Source organism: Acinonyx jubatus, chromosome A2 (assembly GCF_027475565.1).
Source record: "Acinonyx jubatus isolate Ajub_Pintada_27869175 chromosome A2, VMU_Ajub_asm_v1.0, whole genome shotgun sequence".
NCBI classification, from domain to species: Eukaryota; Metazoa; Chordata; class Mammalia; order Carnivora; family Felidae; genus Acinonyx; species Acinonyx jubatus.
The window spans coordinates 67,706,687-67,731,753 of NC_069383.1; positions in this window are offsets into that span (position 1 = coordinate 67,706,687).

Below are 25,067 nucleotides of genomic sequence, written 5' to 3' on the forward strand. Positions count from 1 at the left end.
CATTCACTGCAGGTTCAGTCTTTGAAAGACAACTTGATTATCTGTTCTACAGAGCAAGTCAGAAGATATCATTCAATCATAACTTTCTATTATGAAATGTTTATGCCCTAATCATTTTCATATTGAACAGGGGTCTGATTAACACATAACATTGAATGTGTGTGTGTTTTGAAAAACAATCTCAATAGGCAGCATGTAATGCCATTGGAAATAAATTGCTGTATTTAGCACCTTTGCTTTTAAAAAAATCTTTTTTTTAATCTTCTAGAACTACATAATGTTCTGAACGTTTAAAATAAAGTGTACTGTTCCACACTTCAAAACCAAATTATAAAAGCTCTTTGAAGGCAGATTAAATAACTTCCCACATACTGTTCATGTCATGGTAGTCTTAAATAAAAGGTGGGGAGGGGACGAAGGATGGGAAATTAAAATGTACATTCCTATCTGGAAAGTCACCTTAAATTAACTTTACACTAAAAGAAGAAGAAGAAGAAGAAGAAGAAGAAGAAGAAGAAGCAGCCTAAGTTTTATACATAGTAAAGTCCTTTTTGTAAAAGTATAAATAAAGACTTCTAACTAAATTAATATTTAATGTACGTGACCTACATTTCCCCAGCCTCCTCAATCAGGGCTTACAGTAGAGTAATAGTAACAGACATCAAACCCCAAATCTCTGGTTTAGGGTTTGGTCTCTTCCCATCAGTGAAACTACTGAAGCAACAGCCCCCAGAACCCTCAGTTCTGACTGAAATGTGCTTATGAAAGACCGTGAAACTGTCAGTGCCTTTATCCCATTCAGAATCTTTGTGCAAAGTAGGGAAAGGAGCCCTTTCTTCAGGAAGATGAAGAGTGGAGCTACAGCTGGATCTCCACCTTGCTCTAATTCCTTTGGCTGGATGTCCTTGTGCACGAATGACGTGCACACTGAATGTGGCAACCCTGCTAATTCACCTCTTCTTTCGACTAAAGGCATCAGTATACCCTCTCTCTCTCCCCCTTAGGTTTGTGTGACCTTAATTCTGGGTGACACTTGATGGTGAATTTCCTTGTGAAATCTCCTCCTGTTATCTTCTACTGTCATAGTCATAGGTGCTCTCCTCTTCAATGTGAATAATTTCCATGCTAAAAGTAGGAAAGAATGATTTTTCTACTATTCATGCTATGTGGTCTTTCAAGTCTACACAGCAGAGAGGTGCCTGAGTGGCTCAGTCGGTTAAGCATCTGACTCATGATTTAGGCTCAGGTCATGATCTCATGATTTGTAAGTGTGAGCCTCGCATCAGGCTCTGAGCTGACAGTGCAGATCCCTGCTTGGGGTTCTCTCTCTCCCTCTCTCTCTGTCCCTCCTCTGCTCTCCCTCTTTCTCAAGATAAATAAGTAAACACTAAAAAAAAACTACACAGCAAACCAAATCTGCATCCTACATAACTAGCAGACTTCAGGAGATACAGCTCTTTTGCAAAGAATCAGTGTATTTGTTTTGTAGGAAATGTCAAACCACTGTCCAAAGTTGCTCTATTATTTTTCATTCTCACCAGCAATGAAGGAGAGTTTGTGCTGCTCCCCATCTTTGTCAACATTTAGTGTTGTCTGTGTTCTGGATTTTGGCCACTCTCATAAGCGTGTAGTATATCTCACTGGTTTTTTATTTGTATTTCCCTGATGACACAGGATGTGGAGCATCTTATATCCTTATCTGCCATCTGTATATCTTCTTTGGTGAGGTGTCAGAGTCTTTTTAAGTGGGTTGTTTGTTTTCTTACTGTTGAATTTTAAGAGCGTTTTTTTATATATTCTGGATAATAGTTCATTATCAGATATCTTTTACAAATACATTTACCCAGTCTGCGGCTTATCTTCTCATTCTCTTAATCAGTGCATTTGTTAATAGCTCCATTTTCTTAAAAATCTGACCTATGTTCCTTATGGCCAAATAAAGGGAAAGTCTGAGTGAATGTAGCTGTTTAACTCAACTTTATCACCTTATACTCTGACTGGGAGGCTAATGGCTTGTCTCATCCCCTCCAGTTGTTGAGGGATATTGTTTCAGGGGGTCAGGAATCTCACATGATCCAGTCATTGTCTCCCCCATGAAGTTCATGAGGTCCTCAGGCAAAGCATATCCTTTCCTTACTTTTAGACCAGCCGTCAGGGCATTCTCAACGACTTCGACATTAAAGGGAATACACAGTGTAACCCTTTGCTCTAGAAGCCTCCTTATATATTTTTCAAATACTTTAGAGTTGTGTTAAATAAATAACAAAAACCTATACAACACAAGAGTATATGTTACCCAATTATGAAGTGAGTCACCTTAGATTTGAAGAACAAGACAAAATTGCTTCAGTCTCCTAATTGCATGACTTGAATTAATCCAATTTTCTTGCCCAATATTTTTTAATGGAGATTATGTTCTTATGGCCCTTATGTCTCCCAAATTCTAAGTCTAGACTGTTCCATGTGCTGTCAGTTTCACTCCACATCAACCTAACATGAAAATCAACATTTTCAGTGGTTTTCAGGCCAAAACTAAAACTAATCGTATAAAAATTTTCGTTGTTGTTATTCTGACTTTAACTTCCAAACATCTTTCTTGTTTTCTGCATTTTCCTTTTTCAGCTTTTTAAATCATATTTTTGGGATGAAACATATTCTCTAATCACTCAGAGAATATTAATGATATTTGCTTTGTGTTTTTTTTTTATGGCCTTGACTTTCTGCTTGTTTTCAAATGTTAACACTTAAAAACTAACCAAAGGCTGTGTGGTTATTTTGCGTGTGTCTCTCCAGAACCATCCTCTACCCTTTCAATGACCTGGAAGCTGATTGCTATGGACCACATCATCTGGGATCCCCAGGTTCCTTTTAGCTTTCTTTTAGGTTCAACCAATGGAGGCATTGGTAAGAGATCAAAATGCTATAGTGTGAGAGGGAACGTTTCATCTAATCTTTTATTTATGATATTCTTGCTGTGAACTGTGCCTGGTGTTTTCAAGTCCAGAGACCTTCTATTTTCACTCTCACCAGAAAGCAAAGTTCAGGTCTTCTGCTCTGATCTTCTTTATCTTAGTGCCACCTTTAGGCACACTTCCAAAATAGGTAGGATTATTGATTCTGGCTAGCTGCTTTAGGTTTCAGTTCAGAGAGCTCTTCCTCTAAAAGCTTTTCCTGATCATATAATGCAGTGCTAGGTATCACCTTTGCTCTCAGAATACCCTCTGCTTATCCTTTCTCTATGTTCTTCCCCACTCCTACTGCCCCTAGCACTGCACACATTCTAAACACGAATAGGACAGTGTCAGATTTCTCATGCTTTTGGGGAAGAAAAGTAATAGAGAACCACCCCTCTATGTAATACTTACACCAGTATATCATTATGGCCCATTTAGACTGTCTCCTTAAATGAACTGGGCTCCTTGAAAGCAGGGACTGTGTCCTGGTCACCACTGGAACCCCAGAGTTTAGCACAGTGCCTGTCAGATAAATATATGTGAATGCAAATGGATGAATGTTATTACTACTGCCTTCTTGCTGAGTATTCACTCAGCACACAGCAAGTTCTGATTAGATGATGAGTCAGATTTTTCTGTGAGGTGATCAGATGACTGAACATCCCACCAGTCCAAGCCCAGAGCCAGGTGGTTGCCCCAGAGACTGGAGGAGCTTTAAGCCATCCTTTTTTGTCTGCCATATTTCCCATTGTTGGGACTGTTCCATGCCTTTAAGATAATTGCTTGCCAATTGAGATCAACCGATAAAAAAAAAAGTTTCCATAACATGCAATGAGAGAAAGAAGTAATTTACTGACTACTATTACCCCATTTTTGTCAAATTTTGCAAATGAAGAATTATGGTAAACCTGTTTTGAGTCAGTTTCGTGTGGCTTGTAGTTAAGGGTGAATCAAGGCCTACACAGAATCTCTCTGTCTCTCTCTTTCCTATGAATTGCTGTCAGTGAGGTGATCAGGAAAAATTTGATAATTACTATCAACAAATATTGGACAAAAACTTTGGAAGTCAGGCCTTATTCAACCTAAGTCCATATTCTGGTTGACTTTTCTAGGTGGAAATTGGTATTTTGAACATTCAGTCAAAGCAAGTGACTCTGGACAGCCAGCCTTGAATACATTTACATAAGGCAACCCTACTGGACACTATCTGTCATGAAGACTTTCCCCCCAACCCCAGCTTAGGGGCCAAGGCCACATATCACCTTCCAGACTGTGGACTTCTTAATGCCATTACCCCAAATTAACCATTTTTCAAATGGCAAATTTCATGTTCTGCTTTTTTTACATTGGAAATTCTGTGCTTATGCCACATTTGAACCCAACCACAATTATCATCTTCCCCAGTAACCCCATCCAGAACAATCTCATCCATGTTGCAAGCAGAACCCAGGTTGTTCTTTCCTTTAGCCAGAAGACACTCCTGCCATGCTGCCCTTTTCCACCTTTGCCATCAACTCTGCTGGAGATGGCTGTGGCTCAGTCTCTTTGATGACATTTTTGTCCCTATATCTGTAGGGGTATATGCTAAGACCTTCCAGAGATAAAGGGCCAAGAGAGAATATCTTGTTTTCAAAATATAATCCTCTCAACCATGTTGGAAGGATTTCCAGGACAGATGGTCCATCCATGAGATATTTATCTTTCCACTTTTCATGGTGCCATTCTTGTCACAGCCACGGAGTCTGTCTTGAGTCTTCAGTGTGGTTTCTCCTCATCAGCCTCCCTACATCTCTTATCTGAGCCACTTGTGTTTCTTATTCTCCATACCAAGCTGTTAGTGTGCACTTGCTGCCTTTTGAGAGAAACCCCAGCAACACAGCCCCTTGTGTCTGCTGCTTGCCTGGTTACAACAAGCTGCTGTAACATTAGCTCCATATGGCTTCTCACTCTGCTCTGCCTCATCCTGCTCAGAACACACTGGCAGGACAAGAGCCCCACAGACTGCACAGCTGGCAAGACCCATTTTGCAGACATCAATCTCTTTGAAGTCGTCAATATAAATTTAAAATAAAAAATTGAGAAATGTAATTATCTCTCACCATAGATTCTCTAAAACTTACAAAGAAATAAAAAGGAAATTAAAGAACCTATTTTAGCTAAAAATGACAAAATCTACAACACTTAACTTAAAGTTAAGTTCTATTTCAGCATTTTTGTCCCCTAAGTGGTTCTAGGACAGGCTTGCAAAAGCAATCTTTCCAGAGCCAAAGAACTGTCCCAGATATTCCGACTTAATTTCCTTGCAGAAAGACTGGGATTCACCAGTCTGAAGAGCATAAAAAGCAGACTTGGAATCATTAGGATACAAATCAGGTACAAAGCTCATTTATAGGTGATCCCTGCCAAATTCTCGGTGTTTAGTACAAACCTTTACAAATTGGATAAAGAGCTGAAGTTCAGCATCCTCAGAATTTGCTAAAAGTGAGGCTCTTTAAAAAAATTGTTTTTAATGTTTATTCATTTTCAAGAGAGAGAGAGACAGAACCCAAGTCGGGGAAGGGCAGAGAGGGAGACACAGAATCTGAAGCAGGCTCCAGGCTCCGAGCTATCAGCACAAGGGCCCGACGTGGGCTCGAACCTACGAACCCATGAAATCATGACCTGAGCTGAAGTCAGATGCTTAACCGACTGAGTCACCCAGGCACCCCTAAAAGTGAGGCCCTTTAATGGGCTAAATACTACTAATTTCCTCTAATCCCTAAAGTCTACTTCATACCAGGAACATGTAAGCATTGCTCTTCATTGTGGCCCTGCTTAATATACTTAACTCTGAAAGTCAGGTTAAATCTCCAAGGAGAATGTAGGAAATGTGTCCCCAGCAGAAGCAGGCAGTTGGATTTTAGTCTTTGATCAGTGAAAACAGCAACTTCTCGAATGAGACACTTTTCCCAACTCAGGAATAAATGTAAAAATAGACCCTATTTTAAAAAGGTAATGCAGTTTATTAATTGTGCCGTTAACGTTCTCTTGTTCTGCAAAGTGTTCTTATGCCAAATGCCACCCCCACACGCAGGTGAAAATAACTGCTAGTGGCAGCTCATGAGGTCATACAGAATTCCTTTGGAGCTGCAAGCGAAGACATTGGGTCTCAATGAGCAAGATAAGCAATCTTTTCCTGTCCGACATAAATGTCGGTAATCTTCAGAGCAGCCTAGCAATAATCCTGAGCAAGGGATTCTCCCTGAGCACAAGTGCTGGGAAAGTGTGATTGATTGAACCTCTTACCTACTCCTGTTATCGCAGAGGGACAGGTGTGTCATGTTTAATATCCCGTAAGGGGAAAGTTCCAGGGCGAGAATCACACGTTGGAAAAAAGCATTGGCCTCCATGGAAATAAGATAGTCCTAAAAGAAAACCAGCACTTGAACTTAATAACAAAGCCGACGTTTGTAGTTTTTCATTCTCCTTTCATTGTATTTTCCTGGAATTGTTTGATAGAGAATCAGGAAACTCGGCACATTTGGCCAATGTTATCTCTAGTACATAGAGGAAGAGATGGCTGGGAGGCAGTTGGCATTAATATCACCAGTGTTGTAAACTGAGGGTTGATGGGGACGGGGAATATGGGTGATGGGCATTAAGGAGGGCACTTAGGATGAGCACTGGGTGTTATATGTAAGTGATGAATCGCTGGAATCTACTCCTGAAGCCAAGACTACACTGTGTTAGCCAACTTGAGAATCAGTAAAATTAGAAAAATATATGTCATCAGTGTTGTAGCCCCAAACTACTGGAAAATCATTCAGAAGAAAAGGAGCCTTTTTGTTAGAATTCCCAGGTAATTTTTTCTTCTCTGGAAAGCTTATATACTTCTTACAAGTACAAAAAATTTTCACTTCTAGAATGTTTAAGCCACTAGGGTCTGTTGCCAAGACTAAGTCTCGTCTGAGAGAATAGAACACCATGGCAATGGTGAGCCAGTGCAGCAGTGGTTAGGAGGGCAGGCTCTGGAGCCCACACGTCTCTGGGTTTGGTCTCACTGTGACGCTTCCTATCCACATGTGTGACTTTGATCAATCTCTTTCAGGCTTCATTTTTTCATCTATAATATGAAGGAAATAATAGTGCCTATCTCATAGGGTTGTGGTGCAGATTAATTTTTCCTCCAAAGATGCCTGGCTCCCACATTTTTGTTTCATCTTAGCAAACAGCACCTCACCCATTAAGTTGTTCAACAAGCTAGTAGCCAGGAAGTCAACTTTAATTGTTCTGTCATTCATATTCTCCAGCCAACTTGTGATCAAGTCTGTCAAGTCGACCTCCACAGCAATCCAACATCTCTCCACAGCTCTTACATTTTTTTCCCCTGCATTTTTTCCCCTCGTGCTCCTGTCCAGTTCCTCCACCACCCCCTAATCTAGGTTCTATGACCTCTGGCCCGGCCTATGCAGGCCCTACCTTCACGTGTCTGTGCTTCTACTTTTGTAAACTAGTTGCCATAAAGTAGCCTGAATGACAGTCTGGAAATGGGAATCTTGTCACGTCCTTGTTTAGAAACTGCCAGTGACTCCTACTGCTCTGAAAAATCCATGCCAAGCTCTTCACCATTGTGCTTGTGCCTCCTCTAAACTTTTCTGGCTCTCATCAGCCCTCTTCTGTTCCTGGAGCATGTGAGGTGTTCCCTTCTTAGGGGCTCTGCACCAGTGTTTCTGCCTTTAACTTTGGTCCTTGTCTTAGTCCATTCAAGCTGCTGTAACAAAAATGCTATAAAATCATATACCACAGACTGAGTGTCTTATAAATGATAGATATTCATTCTCACTGTTCTGCTCTGTCTGAGAAGTTCAAGATCAATGTACCGGTAAATTCACAGTGTGGTGAGAGCTCACTTCCTGGTTCATAGATGGGTGGACTGGTTTCTTGCTACATCCTCACATGATAGAGGATCATCATAGGGTCTCTTTTATAAGGGTGTGAGTCCCAGCCATGAGGGCCTAACCACCTCTCAAATGCTCCATCTCCAAATATCATCACCTTAGGGATTAGGTTTCAACATATGAAGTGAGGGAGTGTGCACAGACATTCACTAAATAACAGTCCCACAGACTTGACATGTCCCTGCATAATTCAGATTTCAGCTCATAATTCAAATCTAAGAGAAGCCTTCCCCAACTATACCACCTCAAGTAGAGCATTGTAATTTCACTTGCTTTATTTGCTTCATGGTATTTATCAGAATCTAAATTCATCTTGTTTACTTATTAATCCTGTTCCCCATTATCCTCTCCCCCAGTAGAAGACAGTGCTCTGTAGGAATAGCAATCCAATCAGCATCCCTTCCAGAGCACAGAACAGCACCTAGACACCCTCATTAAATATTTGTTAAATGAGTGGATAGAAAGTGGTTTGTATACAAGAAGCGCTTGACAAATGTGAGTTGATTTTATGATGATTAAAAAGAAATACTTCTTTTATTCTGGTCATTTGTGTTGGCAAATCTTACATTTAAAATTAATGTTGTATTTTTTTTCCTAATGATATTAGTGGTTTGGGGTGAGAGAAAAGCAGGAAGAAGCCCCTGGAGAGGTGTGGAGCCTTTGCACCAGGTCCCAGAGGCTCCAGTGTTACTGTTTGGCAAAGAGAATTTATAGCAGGACCTACCACTTGAGAAATGGAATAGCACACACCAGTCTTGGGAGGAGTCAGACTAGAAATGTGGGCAGACATGGCAGAGATTGTTTTAGAAACAATCACCAGCAGAATTATCACGTATAACAATTGATCTGGATGAGTGTTTCATTGGCTCAAATCTGTCTTCTTGGCTACCAGCTCAAGATTTGCTCTAATTTTGGCAGCTCGAGACACTTAATTGCCAGTTGGAGTTCTAGCCTACCCTTAGCTCTTAGGACTTAGAAAGAGGCAATTCAGGGGTGCTTGAGTGGCTCAGTCAGATAAGCATCCAACTCTTGGTTTTGGCTCAGGTCGTGATCTCACAGTTCATGAGATTGAGCCTGCATTGGGCTCTGTACTGACTGTGTGGAGCCTGCTTGGGATTCTCCCTCCCTCTCTCTCTCTCTCTGTCTCTCTCTGCCCCTCTACCACTTGCACACATGCTCTCTCTCTCTCTCAAAATAAGTAAAAGTAAACATTAAAGAAGCAATTCTAATGAGTTTTGTTCAGTTGTTTACCAGACAAGCATCATGTCAGTTGTGCTCCTGACCACCACGCCAATTTCCCTGTTCTGATTAGCATTGCAAGTCCCTCAAGGCGCAGACTGTCTCTCATAAACTTCACTTCTCGGTGGGGAGATCCCCAGTCCCACTATTGGACTCTCCAGGCTTTGTGTATTTTCATGGACTCTGTCCCTTATTTGGCCTGCTTGGCTTCAATAGATGTGCAAGATCTTGGACTCAGCTTGGTCTACTAGTTTAGTGATGACTGCCTGTCACTATTCAGTTGTATTCTGCCCGGGCATCAGTAGTGTTCAACAGGAGCTGCCATCTGCGGAGGAACTCTTAAATAATGCACTGTACTATGTGCTTATGTGAATCATCATTAATCCTTCAAACAACATTCCAGGCTGTTCATTATCTGTCCCTTCACTAACGAGGGTCTCAATCATTCTCTTTTTCTCCAAATGTTTGCTAACCTTCCCTCTCTTTAGATTTGGCCGTTTCCCACTCTCCCCCCAAAACATTGTACTTCAGATCTTTACTTGAAGACTCTGGGAATTTGACCTTTAAAATCCAGTGAAGTAGGAATCATTAACCACTTCTTTTCTAGAAAAGAAAAATAAAATGAAGCTTACTCCAGATTAACCAAAATTCTTCCATTTGTATCCTTGATTTACTTAAAAAGTAACTTTCATTATATCAAAATACCTTTACAATTTAGAGTTTAAAGACAATAAAATTGAGCTCCTCATAACTACTATTATCACTCTTGTTTACATCCTGCCAGACTTTTGCCTATAATAGAAGGGAGATTTTAATATTTCATTAGTATAGCATGTTATAATGGAATATAATTATTATTTTTAAGTTCTTCCATGTAAATTTCAAGACTTTGAAGGAAGTCACATGGGAGCAAGAGGAGGGGAAAGGGTTCAAATCTTTCTGTTCTGCTTTCACTTCTATTTGCATGAGATCATACAATGACAAGGGAAGGCCAGTAGGAGGCAAACTGTGCTGGTGCGTGGAATTTAAGGTCTGTGTGTGTGAACAGCTGCCTTACATTCTTTGCTATTATCTAGTAGTTTGCTTTTTTTTCCCTCTAAGAGAAACTCTTCTTATCTTTAAAAATCTTGTTCATCACTTTCTAAATTCACCTAAGCCTCAAAGTATAACATAGAATAGATAGGTTACTATCTTGTGAGGAAATGTGAAGTAGATGATGAAATTTGTCTTTTAGCCTCAGATTTGTCTTCCCATCCTGACTCTGTCATTTTTCCAGCAGTGCGATCAGTGCATGAGTTACTTTCCTTTTCTGAGCCTCAGTTTTATCTTGTGAAAATGGAGGTAATAATACCTATGTTGAAGATGGTTTGTAGAAATTAAGTGAGAAGTATAAATGAGGCCTCTAGCAGAGTGCCACCCCACATGGGAGGCCTCTAATAAGAGGCAGGTATTATCTGTATACAATTCCATTTATTTCAGTTTAAGATAAAGAGTAAATCCAGCATGAAATATGATATCCAGCAAGCTTCAATCGTTCAACACTTAGTTCTAAATTCTGTATATTTCAAGTTAAATTCTGTGGATGTAAAGAAAATTAACATCAACTTTTTCACTTTCTCCAGTGTATAACACATCCTGTTCTTATAAAAAATAGCCATGAAAATATCATTCCTTAGAGACTAGGGATTTTGCCAAGATTTCTTGGTGAGTTACACTGATATTTGCATTACTAAATTAAACTACGTTGTTCACTGTAGATAGGGAAGCGATTTGATTGAAGAAGGTAGAACAGAGAATTGAACCCTAATAAGTGTTTTATTTGGAATTTTTTTTTTCTGATAGGTTCTTTTGCGTGACTGCTATATTAAGTTACATCCATGGCACAAAATTTACCTTTCTATATAGTAGTTGGGAACCTAGTGATCTATCTAGTGGCTATATGTCAATATAGCTTTTCTGAAAAGGATTACAATTTGCTGTGTGTGTAAGTATAATTCTACCCTTTCTTCAGAATCCAAACTTACATTCTGTAAGTGACTGGGCAGCCTGTTAGAAGATTGCACTTTATCAATTCCAAAGATAGAGCAATCTATTAGAAAAGAATTCTAAGGAAGGAGACTTAGAATATTTATTTATTTATTTGTTTGTTTTTAATATGAAATTTATTGTCAAATTGGTTTCCATACAACACCCAGTGCTCATCCCAACAAGTGCCCTCCTCAATGCCCATCACCCTCCCTCCAACCCCATCAACCCTCAGTTTATTCTCAATTTTTAAGAGTCTCTTATGTTTTGGCTCCCTCCCTCTCTAACCTCTTTTTTTTTTCCTTCCCCTCCCCCATGGTCTTCTGTTAAGTTTCTCAGGATCCACATAAGAGAGAATATTTCTTAACACTTTATGGTACTTGAATAGTCAATGATTCATTCAATTAAAAATATATATTGTATATATGTATATATTCAAATACATACACGTGTATTTATATTATATATGTATGTAGTGTATGTATGCAGGATATGTTCCTGTCACTAAGGAGTTTATAAGCCATTGAAAGACAAATGCTCAAACACACAAAGTAAAAACTGCTATTTAAACACAATTAGCATAATGCTCAGCTAGAGGGAGAAGAGTAGTGAAGGCTTCACAGAGAATGCAGTAGGAGCTGAGACTTGGATGATGAGTGGCAGAGCAGGGGCAGAGAAAGAGGCTGGGGTCCAGAAATGGAGCCATATGTTTGATGGAGGGTGACACTTAACAGTGGTAATGGCTAGCACACAAAAGAGCTATACCCCCTACAAAAGGGTATTTTCTTTTTGGCACATAGAGGCATTAAACTGGGAAGCAGAGACTTGAACAGATTTCCATTTAATAACGGGGCTGTCCATTAGAACTTTCTGTGATGATAAAAAGTGTTCTATCTATGCATTGTTCAGTATGGTGGCCACTAAACACATGTGGGTATCGAGTGCTTGCAATATGACTGGTGAGGCTGAGAAAATGAGTTTTTAATTTTTATTAAGTGTATGTTTACATAGCTACATGTGGTTAGGAGCTATATTAGATGCCTTGATATGCCTTGAAAGATATGCCTTGGCCATACTTAAGGAGAGACTGCAGATATGACCTAAAAAGAGAAAGCCAGAGACGAGGTTATTTTGAAAATCCAGGGGAGTAGACTGTTGAAGGCTAGAAAAAAGTCATGGCAGCTTAAAAGTAGAAGATGGGGTGCCTTGGGAGATAGCCTTGTACCTCCAGTTCCTGGCTCAATGAGCAACACAGTTGGTAAAGATATCAGTCTTGAATGGATTGATTGGATATGGATTTTAAAAATCACTCAAAACTGAATCTTTCCTGGGCTGATTAATATCACATTTTCTTCTCTTCAGAATATACAGGTAAGGGAGAGGAAAAGTCAATCTATCCTCTAAGCATTTGCATACTTCGTCTCCAAAGGTTGGGTGAGGGAGGAAAAAGAGCCCATTGAAAGAAGAGAACAGTCCGTAGCTTCCTCTATAGAAAAGAACTGGGATAGAGATTGTATGGGTCCCACGGTAAAACTCTTCGATCCTGCTCTTTCAAAGTGCTCTGGAGACAAAGTATCAGCAGGGTATCAGATGAGGAGATGATAAGTGTGTCCAAAGAGGTGGACAGCAGCTCCAATGCTTGCAACTTCAATAACGATCCTTGTTCCCGCGTTTGGCCAGAAGTCCATAGTGGGTGGTAGGGCTGCATTCTTTCCAGAGGCCCCAAAGGAGATTCCATTCCCCTTTCTGTTCCAGCCTCTAGGAGGCCACCTTCATTTGTTGGCTTATGGCCAGAAGCTTAACATCTTCAAATCTCTTTCTCTCTTCCTCTTCTTTCATCTCTGATACTATTGTCATTTCTTTTCTTCTTTCACCTTCCTGCCTCCCTCTTATCAGGATTCTTGTGATTACATTGGGCCCACACACGTAATAATATCCAGGATAATCTCCTCATCTCAAGATCCTTAACATTTGCAAAGTTCTTTTTACTATGTAAATTAACAACTTCACAGATTCTGGATTGAGGATGTAAACATTTTTAGGGTGCTATTATTCTGTCCAGCACACCAACCTGCATAGGGAAAAGCTCATTTTAATGGCCTAAAGAAAGCATGTAAATTTTGTATTGTATTAAAATTAAATGTATCATTATAATTGCAGTAAATCATTTTCTAGGACTTAAATATTCTTAGTTTTCCTTTTTTTTTAATGAAATTTATTGTCAAATTGATTTCCATACACCACTCAGTGCTCCTCCCACCAGGTGCCCTCCTCAATGCCCATCACTGACTTTCCCCTCCCTCCCACCCCCCATCAACCCTCAGTTTATTCTCAGTTTTTAAGAGTCTCTTATGATTTGCCTCCCTCCCTCTCTTTCCCCCCTTCCCTTCCCTTCCCCCATGGTCTTCTGTTAAGTTTCTCAGGATCCACATAAGAGTGAAAACATATGGTATCTGTCTTTCTCTGTATGACTTATTTCACTTAGCATCACACTCTCCAGTTCCATCCACGTTGCTACAAAAGGCCATATTTCATTTTTTCTCATTGCCAAGTGGTATTCCATTGTATATATAAACCACAACTTCTTTATCCATTCATCGGTTGATGGACATTTAGGCTCTTTCTATAATTTGGCTACTGTTAAAAGTGCTGCTATAAACATTGGGGTACAAGTACCCCTATGCATCAGCACTCCTGTATCCCTTGGGTAAATTCCTAGCAGGACTTAAATATTCTTAAAGAGCTAAAGCTTTAGCCTCATCAATATTTATTAGGTTGGCATTTGACTTACAGTAGCCAACTGTTTCTTTTTCCTTCCTTATTACATTAATGTAGTTGTATCCCCCTGAAGAGGTCAGACTTCTCAGAGCCTATTTCATCATGGTGAGATAAGAGAGTTGAATCTCCAAGTTTCCATGCAGCTAAAATCTTATCTATACTTTTTCTATTATTCTACTTTACATTCAGAGTTACATTTTATAAATGAGCAGAAGTTCTGGTTTCTCCCCAGAGCAGAGAAAGCCAGACTGGTTTTTTATTTGGTCTTCGCTCTGTTCTATGTGCCTAAAGCAGCCTAGCAAAGTTTGTCATTTGGGACTGGAAAAACAATGCATAACTCAATTTTACCCATATACACTCACAAATAATTGACATAACCTTTGTAACTAGCCTAATAAATAACAGTTCTCTGGGGCTGCATTCATAGCAAAAATGTTACATCTATCACTTATGGTGGGTAATCAGAGGTGCTATATTTGCATAAATCCTAGGGATATGAATCATCTAAAATGTTTTATTGCTTTCTTGTTTTCCATAATGTCATATTTCATTGGAAATATTAAGTTTCAAGTGAATGTTCAGTATCTTATACTTCTAGAAATCATTTAAAATGAAATGCTAAGGGAGGCAAACTTTAAATATGTTTTTTATTTGTTTGTTTTATTGGGCAAGGAACTCAAGTGGAAAAAAATACCATCATGGGGCACTTGCTATTTGAAATCTCAAGCTATTAGTTTAAAACTTGTAAGTAGGCATCAGAATTCATTACATCAACTTAATTTATTCTTTTCGTTTTCTTGGGCACTATCCTCAACTTAAGTTTATTGGGAATATGTCTAGAGTGATCTGATAGATATACAGTGCAAAAGAAATCAAATCATGAATTTAAAACAACTGCCCTGAACACTGGCTAGTGTAAAGATACTGGAACTCTGTTGCACCTTCTTCTTCTCATTTTTATTACTATTACTATTGGCAGTCAAGGGCCATTGTGATATTGTGATTTATAATAAGAAATATATATTTGATCTTCACCCAATTTTCTTTGCACGCAGCTCCTAAAACCCTTGGAATTTTCTGAGTAATGAGAGCTACTTTTGTTGTGTTAATGAGGTAGGTCTGGGATCTCACCTCAAGATAGGGGCTGGTTGCCAGGATAAATAACCATGTAATTAGAGGGGTAAAACCTTCGGTCCCATCCCACTGACCTCTGGTGAATGGGGAGGGGATAGAGTTTGAATGAATTGCCAAATGCCAATGATTTAATCGGTCTTGCCTCTGTAATGAAGTCTGCACAGAACCCCAAAAGAACAGGACTCAGAGAGCTTCCAGGTTGGGGAAGCAGAACACTTCCATGTCCCAGACTCTACTGAGACACAAACTGTTTTCTCTAGGACTTCACCTTATATATCTCTTCATCTAACTATTGGTTTGTATCTTTTATATTATTTGATTTGTAACACGTATTTATAATAATATTTAATTTGTAATAAACCATAATCTTGTTTCCTGAGTTCTGTGAGCCACTCTAGCAAATTAACCAAACTCAAGAAGGGGATTGTGGGAAGCATGTCCAGCTGGTCAGAAGTAAGAAGTACAGGTAACAACCTGGACTTATAATGGGCATCTGAAGTGAGATCAGTGTTGTGGGCCTGAGCCCTTAACCTGTGGGATCTGATGTGATCTCCAGGTAGGTAGAGTCAGAATTTAGTTGAATTGTAGGACATTCAGCTGATGTCAGAGAATTCCTTGGATGTGTAGGGTAAGACCTGCACACATTGGAACTGGTCACCAGAATCTTAGCCATTAATGTCTTTCTAAGAAAAGCTACTGTGTTCACCTAGAATTCACAGTGTAAACAACCAAATTGTGAGAATTCTTTCTGTCCAGCAAGACCCAATGCCAGGTGTCTTATTTGTACTGCCTTCCATGAAGGGGAAGGAATGGGCGAGTGGGAAGGAAAAGTAGGATATGTGGCTGGATAATCATTGCCCAGCAAATCAGTAACAGCTCCCTCTCAGCACTGTTTCCTTCCAGATTATTACATTGCTGTAGTATTTAAAGATCTTTAATATTTATTGTGTATGATCACCTTCTCATCAGATTCTCATTATTCACTTAAAAGACATTTATTGAATACCTACTTTGTATCAGCTACTGAGCTAAGCTCTGAGGGATGCAACGGCAGGCAAACTGGGTAAAGCCTATTCTTGAAGTTGTCACACTTTAGTGTGAGAGACAGAGATATTAATCCTGGAATTACACAATTGCATTATCTTGCTAAGAACAATGTGTTGAATCAAGACAACAATGAAAGAAACAGGACTTTTATATCAATTTATATAGTAATAGAGCACAGTATATAAACATCAGGTCTTCTGTGGATTTGGGTATCCATGTGACTCCACTGAGGGTTTTTCCCTCTAAATTATTTAATTGCAAAGGGAATTTTGCAGAAAAATTCAACAGCTTTAGAAGCTGCACAGGAAAATAATGATTAGAAAAGCAACCTTTGCCCTAGATTTCAGATCCATTAAGTAGTGATATGTGGCACATTCTAATTTACATCCTGAAATTGAAACTTCTAATCAGGTATAACAGAATAGGAAGTGTTTTTTTTTTTAATTTTTTTTTCAACATTTTATTTTATTTTTTTTGGGACAGAGAGAGGCAGAGCATGAACGGGGGAGGGGCAGAGAGAGAGGGAGACACAGAATCGGAAACAGGCTCCAGGCTCTGAGCCACCAGCCCAGAACCTGACGCGGGGCTCGAACTCCCGGACCGCGAGATCGTGACCTGGCTGAAGTCGGACGCTTAACCGACTGCACCACCCAGGCGCCCAGAATAGGAAGTGTTAAATGCTGCCAGACATTACATTATACGTACAGAGCAATTATAGAGATGTCTCATTTTCCTACCTACAAGCTTGTTTAATTAAAGTGTTTATATCTCTTACTAAAGAGGCCTTTGTCTAAATCTATTTGGCTAGCTCCAGACAGCATGGCAAATCATTTTTGTTGGGACTGCTTCTCTTTCTCTCTGTATGTCAAAGATAAAAAGGCTAGGGAATGATTATTTGGACAATGTCAAGTTTACACATACAAGTTATCAGAAAGACCTCCTGCATTCTAGGAGAAAAGAAATTGTATTTGTGTTAAAGACCAAACAAAAATTATTAGGACTTTACATATATATATATATATATATATATATACACACACACACACACACACACACATATATATATGTATATATATACACACACATATATATGTACATGTATATATATATATAACATATATATACATATATATGTTATATATATACATGTACATATATATACCTATACACATATATATACATATATATAACATATATATATATATGCTAAGATCAATGTGTTTAATCAAGACAACAATGAAAGAAACAGGACTTTTATATCAATTTATATATATGTGTGTGTGTGTGTGTGTGTGTGTGTGTGTGTGTGTGTGTGTATAGTAGTAGGTAGAGTGTTTATTTTCACTGTGAGTCAATTCTTATTCTATTCTCAGATTGTTAGAGGTTTAAAGCCACATTCTTCTTTGTTCACAAATTCCCAGCCTTCCAACTATGAGCTTCACCTACCATCCCTTTACCCTTACTGACTTCTATTGAGAGAATAAAAGAAAAGGAGGAAGCCCTGAAAGTTTTACTAAAGTTTCTCAGGATACTTTCACTCCAAGCATAGAAATCTTAAATAGGTAGCTGTGAAGGACAGTAGCACATGTTCTTTCTGTAAACTCTACCCTCTTTCAAAACTAATCTCAAATTCTTCTTCCTGCAAGAAACACTTTCTCACCACCCACACAGGCATTGACCAGTCTCCTGAACCCCAGTGTCATTAATTGTTTATACTTTTCTTATGGGTACACAGTATGTGCTGCTTATGTTTTCCTTTTTAAAAAAATTAATAATTGCTTTATTGACATAATTTACATATCATAAAATCCATCCTTTTAAATTGAGTGGGTTTTAGTATATTCACAAGGTTGTAAAACCATTACCACCATCTAATTTCAGACCGTTTCATCACCCTTGAAAGAAAACCCATACCCAGGGATGCCTGGGTGACCCAGTCAGGTGGGTGTCCAAATCTTGATCTCCTCTGGGGTCATGATCTCACCATTTGTGGGTTTGAGCCCCACGACGGGCTCTGTGGCACAGTGTGGAGCCTGCTAGGGATTCTTTGTCTCCCTCTCTCTCTCTCTGCCCTTCCCTTGCTTGTGCATGTACTCTCTCTTTCAAAATAAATAAACTTAAAACCCATACCCATTTACAGTCACTCTCCATCCCCACCCTCAACCACCTCCACCTTTGGCAGGAGCAATAGATTCTTTGTCTCTATGAGTTTCCCTATTCTGGGAGTTTCATGTAAAAGGAATCATATGTATGTGGTCTTCTGTTTCTGGCTTCCTTCACTTAGCATGTTTGCCAGTGCTTTCTTTTTAAGAAGATAATTGTAAGTAATAAAAAGACAAACACCCGTGATCTATAGCCCAGCTAGAGTATAAGCACATCAAAGTCAAGAGTCATATCTTTAAATTTTCTCTATCCCCAGCTAATAGAACATGGCCCTGAACATGGCAGGTATTCAGAGAGATGTTTGTGTTTATGGGTTAGGAGGAAGAGAAGAAGGAGAAGGTAGATGGAAATCAAAGAGGAGAAAAAAGAAGAGAGAAGGGAGAAAGGTAATAAGAACAAGGAACTGGCTGATACATGGATAGATAATACATATAATCTGCTCACCCAGAGCCCAGTGTATGTCTCCACTACTCATCTTGTGTGAGCCATAGTGTGTCAACCATACTCATGTAGCCTCCTTTCCTCTATCTGTAAATGAGGATAATGTTATTATCTACACCATAGTCTCCTGTAAGGATTTAAAAGATCGTGAAATCATGGTTCCCAGAATATCACATTCAATAAATGTTAGGGTGGGTTTTTTTTTAGTATTTTAATTTTATTATTTATTAAACTAATGGTATTTTTAATCATATGAGCTAAACATTTCTATACTCTAAGGATTTGGCACAAGACTTACCAAAAAGTATAAAACCAGAAAAGGATGTTGATGAATGGTAGAGAACACTAAAGTACAACATTAAATCATTATCTCAAAAAGAGAGAAAATGCATTTAAGCAACAGAACAGAATATTGCCTATTTACAGTGATTGGCTTTATATTATTACTATTTATTTCTAGGTAAGCAGGAATCAGAACTGGAATGAGGAGATTGCAAAGGGAGTTACTTTTAAGTTACTTGGTTATGCCCTTTTATCACAAAAAACATGGAAATCACAGGTCAGTATCACTGATACATGTGATCATTAAGTATGTTTCCACATGGGTTGTGGAAGAGCATGTCTAGGCACCACTGCTGACTAATGGAAGAGGCAAAATGGAAGAGAATTTGCACTTAGTACTGTGTGTTCATCAGGATCTCAACAGGAAGCAGATGCCACAATTGAATTAGGAAAATCAGAGGAGGGTTTATTTACACAGAAACCATTTTCAAGGTATGGGCAAGGAACTCGGCTAGAGACAGTAGAGCTCCACCACCAACCAAAGGCCTAGGAAACTGGAAGAAACTTGGAAGGAACTAGAAGGCCATAGTCATGTAGGGAAGGCCACCGGAGAGGAGTTTCCTTTATTTGAGAAGACAGCCAGACCTAGGCAAACTTCAGAAGGGGGTTAGAGAAAAGAATACCGTGATATCATGCGTCTTGCTCCCTCTGATTTCTTGCTCAAGATCCACAATGTGCTGAACCCTTCAGAAACTAGGGCCAAGGGAGATCCATTGATGTATTCCATGTTGGCCAGACAGACCCCCTTATGCAAAGAGCAGCGCAAAGAAAAGTGGGGACAAGATGATCGAGATATCCAACACATGGTGCCAGGGATTGGTTTCTTCCTCATCCTATACGTCTGTCTTAAATTTGTGAAGATTTCCAACTACTATTCCAGCCTGCTTCCAACTCTCCTACCTCAGGCCTGGATCCTGGCAATGAACAACTGAATTAACGGGTCTTTGTTTCATCTGCCCCCAGCTAAACTGTGCTTCATAGCATCTCCAGATCAAACTTCCTCTCTTCTACTTAGTTTCTATAACCCGTCTCTTGAGAACCTTCCTTTAACATTCCTGGACTGAATTGCTTCTTCCGTTGTGTCCCCACAGATGTGGAATGCAGTGAAGAGAAGGAGGAGAAAATTATATGGAACAAGTCTCTGAAGGTGGATTGCCAGGTTTTGAAACCCATATTTGGCCAATTCTTATCTATAAGACCTTGGGCGAATGACCTCATCTATAAAATGGAAATAATAATAGTACCTACTTCACTTGGTTGCAAAGAGAACAGAATTTAGACCCAGTCTAAAGCAAAAACTCTGTAAACATTAGCTACTAGGAGTATTACTACTACTCCACACCAGCTGCTGCCACCATTGGCACCCCTGCTCCATTTCTCATGATTAATTATATTTGGTGAGACCTTTGAGGGTAGAGCCATGCCTTATGTATCTCTGAACACCATTTGCTTTTTCTCATTCGCCCTCCTCCATGTGGTCTCTTTCCTGAGAATTTCATAGTTTGGTGGAGTTAATTCCCATCACCACTGTGCTATCTTAGAAGCACATGCAAATGCTATGAAAACTCATGCTCTGCCCTCTTCTCACATTCCCTGGTTCCCCACTCTGTTCGTTAGTTAAAAGCTATCACCTGAGGATAATGACCATGCTGAGAGCAGCGGTTTTCCAACCTTGGTTGCACACTTGGATCACCTGGGTTGCTTTTTAAATGCCAATGCCAAAGCCTTGCCCACAAATCTCCCCAGGTAATCACTGAGCAGCTAAGGTAGAGAATTACCTGTGGTAGAGGGCAGGAATATTGTAGACTAGAAATATAGCCTGGATTTAAAAGACATAGAAGTCACAGCAGTGACATTTGTAGCTGCCATTCCTAATGCTACCTGCTGAGGACTACGTTGTGATTTTTCTGCATCAGTTCACCATGGTGCAGCCACATTTTTACTTCTTTGGCAGCCACATCTCCTGAGTCATTATGATTTATTTTTAATGTTGATTATTCACTTAGTTTATGCTTCTAATTCTTTATAAAAACATCTCACATATCAAAATTGGTTTTACTTTTTTTCAGGTGCAAAATTCTGATGCTCATTTATGTAGATATTCCACCTTCAAGGAGTGGGGCATTCCCCACCCTTCTGAATAACTCCCATAGTTATGAAATGGGGCAAAAAGCATAACTTTATGGTGGAGAAAACTGACCAACACTACCTCAGCCAGGTGATCAAAGTCAGCATCATCAATTATAAGTCATGTCAATAGTTTAACCTTTGATATGATACGATGAGAATGTCACTTTACCTCTGTGGTCCCTCTCCCCCAAATGTGTAACCCTAGCCTAATTATGAGTAAAACATCAGACAAATCTTAATTGAGGGGAATTCTACAAATACCCAACCAGTACCCCTCAAAACAAGTCCATCAAAAACAAGGAAAGTTTGAGAAATTATCACCACCAGGAGAAGCTTAAAGAGACCTGATGAATAAATGGAATGTGGTATCCAGGTTGGAATCATAAAACAGATAAATGACATAAGGCAAAATCTAAGGAAATCTGGACAAAGTATAGGTTGTGATTCATTAATAAAGTGTAAATGTAGGTTTATTAATTGTGACAATGGCACTATACTCATGCAAGATCTTAACAACAGGGGTGTTAATGGGGTATATGGGAACTTTGTACCATCTTTGCACCATGTAAATGTGAAAGTGTTCTAAAATTAAAAATTTCATTGAAAAAATCTGGTGTTGTTTTGCAAGTCATTGAATGGTACGCTTTTTTGTGACAGATGTTTCTACTTTAGTTTCAATCCATCGCTGTTTTACCAGTAGTTTCAAATTTGAGCAATTATCACATTCCTCTGGAGGGCTTGTTAGAACACCCACCCCACCTCTAGAAGTCCTGACTCAGGTGGGAGACATTTGACCAAGCCCACTACTGCATAAAGCAGTCTCCGAATTCACTCACAAGTTTTCCCTCATCGAGCTTTGCGAGCTGGCAAGCAACGTAAGATATTTTTGTCTTATTATGATACTTGGAGTTGATGTTATAATAACTGATGTGTAACCATTTTAGCATAATTTCCATTGCTTCTGTTTTATTATCTTGTGCACGTTTTTGGTAATCAGTAAATGCTGTTGGTAGCATTTGGTTTAGTTTTTGAAAGGCTTCATTACAACAGACGAATGGGAACTTCCAAATGAAGTGCAGCTCTACTGTAAGTCTTCAAGAATGCAATAAATAAAATATAAGTCAAAATCCCATAGGAAATCTGAAGTTTGCTGTGAAGTTTCGCAACTGGAGAGTACATGTCCTTAAACCACAAAGAGGGGAAGGAAGTCCATGGTTGGATGTTTTCGCTTGCAGTTTTTATCTGTCATAATTAACTCAGAGGAGTGTGGGAGGGCTTATCCATTTGATCAGTGTTGGAGGATTCACAGCAAAGACCTGCATTTGTCTTTGGTTTTGGCTTGTGAGGGGGGTCAGGATGAATACCTATAAAAGCAAGCTTAACTTGCCTGAAGTCACCGTGTTTAACTACCATGAAGCTATTGATGTCTTGATTTGAAGCATCTTCCAGAGGTGTCTACTCAAAGACCTAACAGGAAATAGCACCCATACATTTTCTTCACATAGATTGTGTAGTGTGGGAAGAGGGTTTTAAAAAGGGAATTACAGGTTAAGTGAGAAAAACACAATCATACACACACACACACACACCCCAAAACGTGGGTTTCTCACCCTTCAAAATACACTGCGTTTTGGAGAGGATAGATCATTGAAAGCCTTTGACAGGTCCATAAGTTCTTTTGTATGCACAGTATCATTTCATTTTAGATCCTTACTAACATGTTTTGAAATTTAGTGACTTTAGTAATGATAGGGTAAAACCCAGTATGTCACTGTTCCTTATTACACTGATCTAGATCCTCTGTTAAAAAAAAATTTAAGCCCACAAGGCAGGGTGCTAGATGTCTCTTTCAAAAACCAGCTAAGAAGAGCTCCCACCCATTTTGATTCTAGGGTTGTTGTTGCCGATTTCTGCAATAATTATCTGCATTCCAACACCATATTACTTTTGACTGCAGCCCGCCATGGCTCACGGCACATGAAACTCTGACTTTGGCCTCTATAAGGAGCACTTGGTTTTCTCCAACAGAGCTGCAACGGTGGCCTCCCAGGAGCAGCAGCTCAGGTGTGAGGAGGGGGCAGCCACACTGCAGGGGCGGAAGCACTCAGCTCATTTACCTACCAGATAAAGGGAGACGCGGGGAAGGCATGAAATAGCAATAGGAAAAAATAGCAACTGTCGACAGAGGGACTGACAGCTAGGATTGTCAAAAGTCCTCCCCCAGCCCTTCATGCCAAGTTTATTTAAAAATAACAATACAGGAAGCAATGGAGAAATAGGCCTTCTCTTTCAGGAAAGTTGCTCCCTCCTACTGAATACGTGGTCTTCTCCGGAGACTCCAGAGTTCAATTCTCCGTTCCTCTTGCCCCTCGCTGCTCAACTTTGCTGCTTTTCTTTGCGCCCCCAATTCCGAAACTGGGGAAATGCCAGGGTTCTGTAATTGGTATGCATTTAGAGACTTATTCTCTTAGATGTTGTTGCTATGATTAATGATCCAGATTCAATCTTTGCTATGTGTTTATTTTTTCCTTCTGTTTTTTTTTTTTTATCCTTATAAATTTCTGTACCAGTGTGTGTATGTCTGTCAATCTCATTTGTGCTTTCTGGCCCTCTGTTGGTTTTCTCTGACCCTAGTTAATACAAATATCCTTTTACTCCCATTTGGGGACTCTGGCTAACCCTTTTCATTTCTTCCTCTTTTTATTTTTCTTATGCTGCTGTTTTTATTTATTATAGCACTAGAGTTACTGATTTTGCACAGTACACATTTACCACTTTTGTTAAATGTTAGCAGTTAAATCCAGCTGTTCTTACTAGTGAAGAAAAGTTTCATACTTATTTTTTAAAGTTGCACTAACTGCCCTGGGCATAGGAGTAGGACACTGGTAAATGCTACCCCTCAGGAGCCAGAAAAGAGAACTGAGAAGTTTCTTTGCAGATCTATTAAGTAAGCAACACCTAGAAGAGAAGCATCCTGATAATAGAGATTTGGGCTCAGAGCCAGAAAGAGGTTCCTAATCCAGGTCTTGGCATTTATTAGCCATGTCACATTAGGTGTGTTTCCTAGCCTTTTAGAAACTTCATGTGCAAGTGTGAGGGGGGTGGGGATTCATCTGAAAAATGAAGATGGTACTTGCTCTCTTCCTAAAGTTGCTATACAGAGCAAGTGAGATTTTTGGATTTGAAAACCACTGGCAAACTACAAGTGCTTTTCCCAGTATATGCTGTACAGATGCAAACTGTTCTTTAATCAAGAGAAAACTAGTACTTCTTGAATTAGGAACGTTGCAACACATTTTCACGATACCTGCCTTCTCTACTGTGATGATGCCAGGGTGCCCAGCTGGGTCTCTCTGGGTGCACTTGCTGTGGCTTCTCTTCCTGGGAGCAAAATCCAAAGTCTTTGAGCAGCCTCCTCAGGGTCCATTGGCCCTTGTCTAGATAAGAGCACAGGGGCTGGGGGCCAGACACACCTGGGCTTGAATTCCAATCTACCACAGCTGTGTGATCTTGGGAACGTTCCCCGACTTCCCTAAGTTCGAATTCTCACCTCTGTAAAACTGGGGCAATTGTTCCCTTAGGGTTCATCAGAGTGTTTCCAACTCCTAATAAGCGTTCCATAGTCATAACACTGAACAAATAATAAGTGTTGCTTCATTTTATGCATGGCAACAATAAGCAAATAATAGAAGTGAGGCCAGGAATAACATCTAGAAGGCGAGGCAGGAAGTGTTTGCTGCAAACCTTATGCATTTAATCTGAAAAATCTCTCCAGCCCCAATGTGTAAGCTTCTGATCCTTTGCTGTCCTAGGCTGACTTGATCACGGTTCCCTGTCTTCCCTTGTGATGGGCATTCCCAGGCCTTAAGCTTGAGGT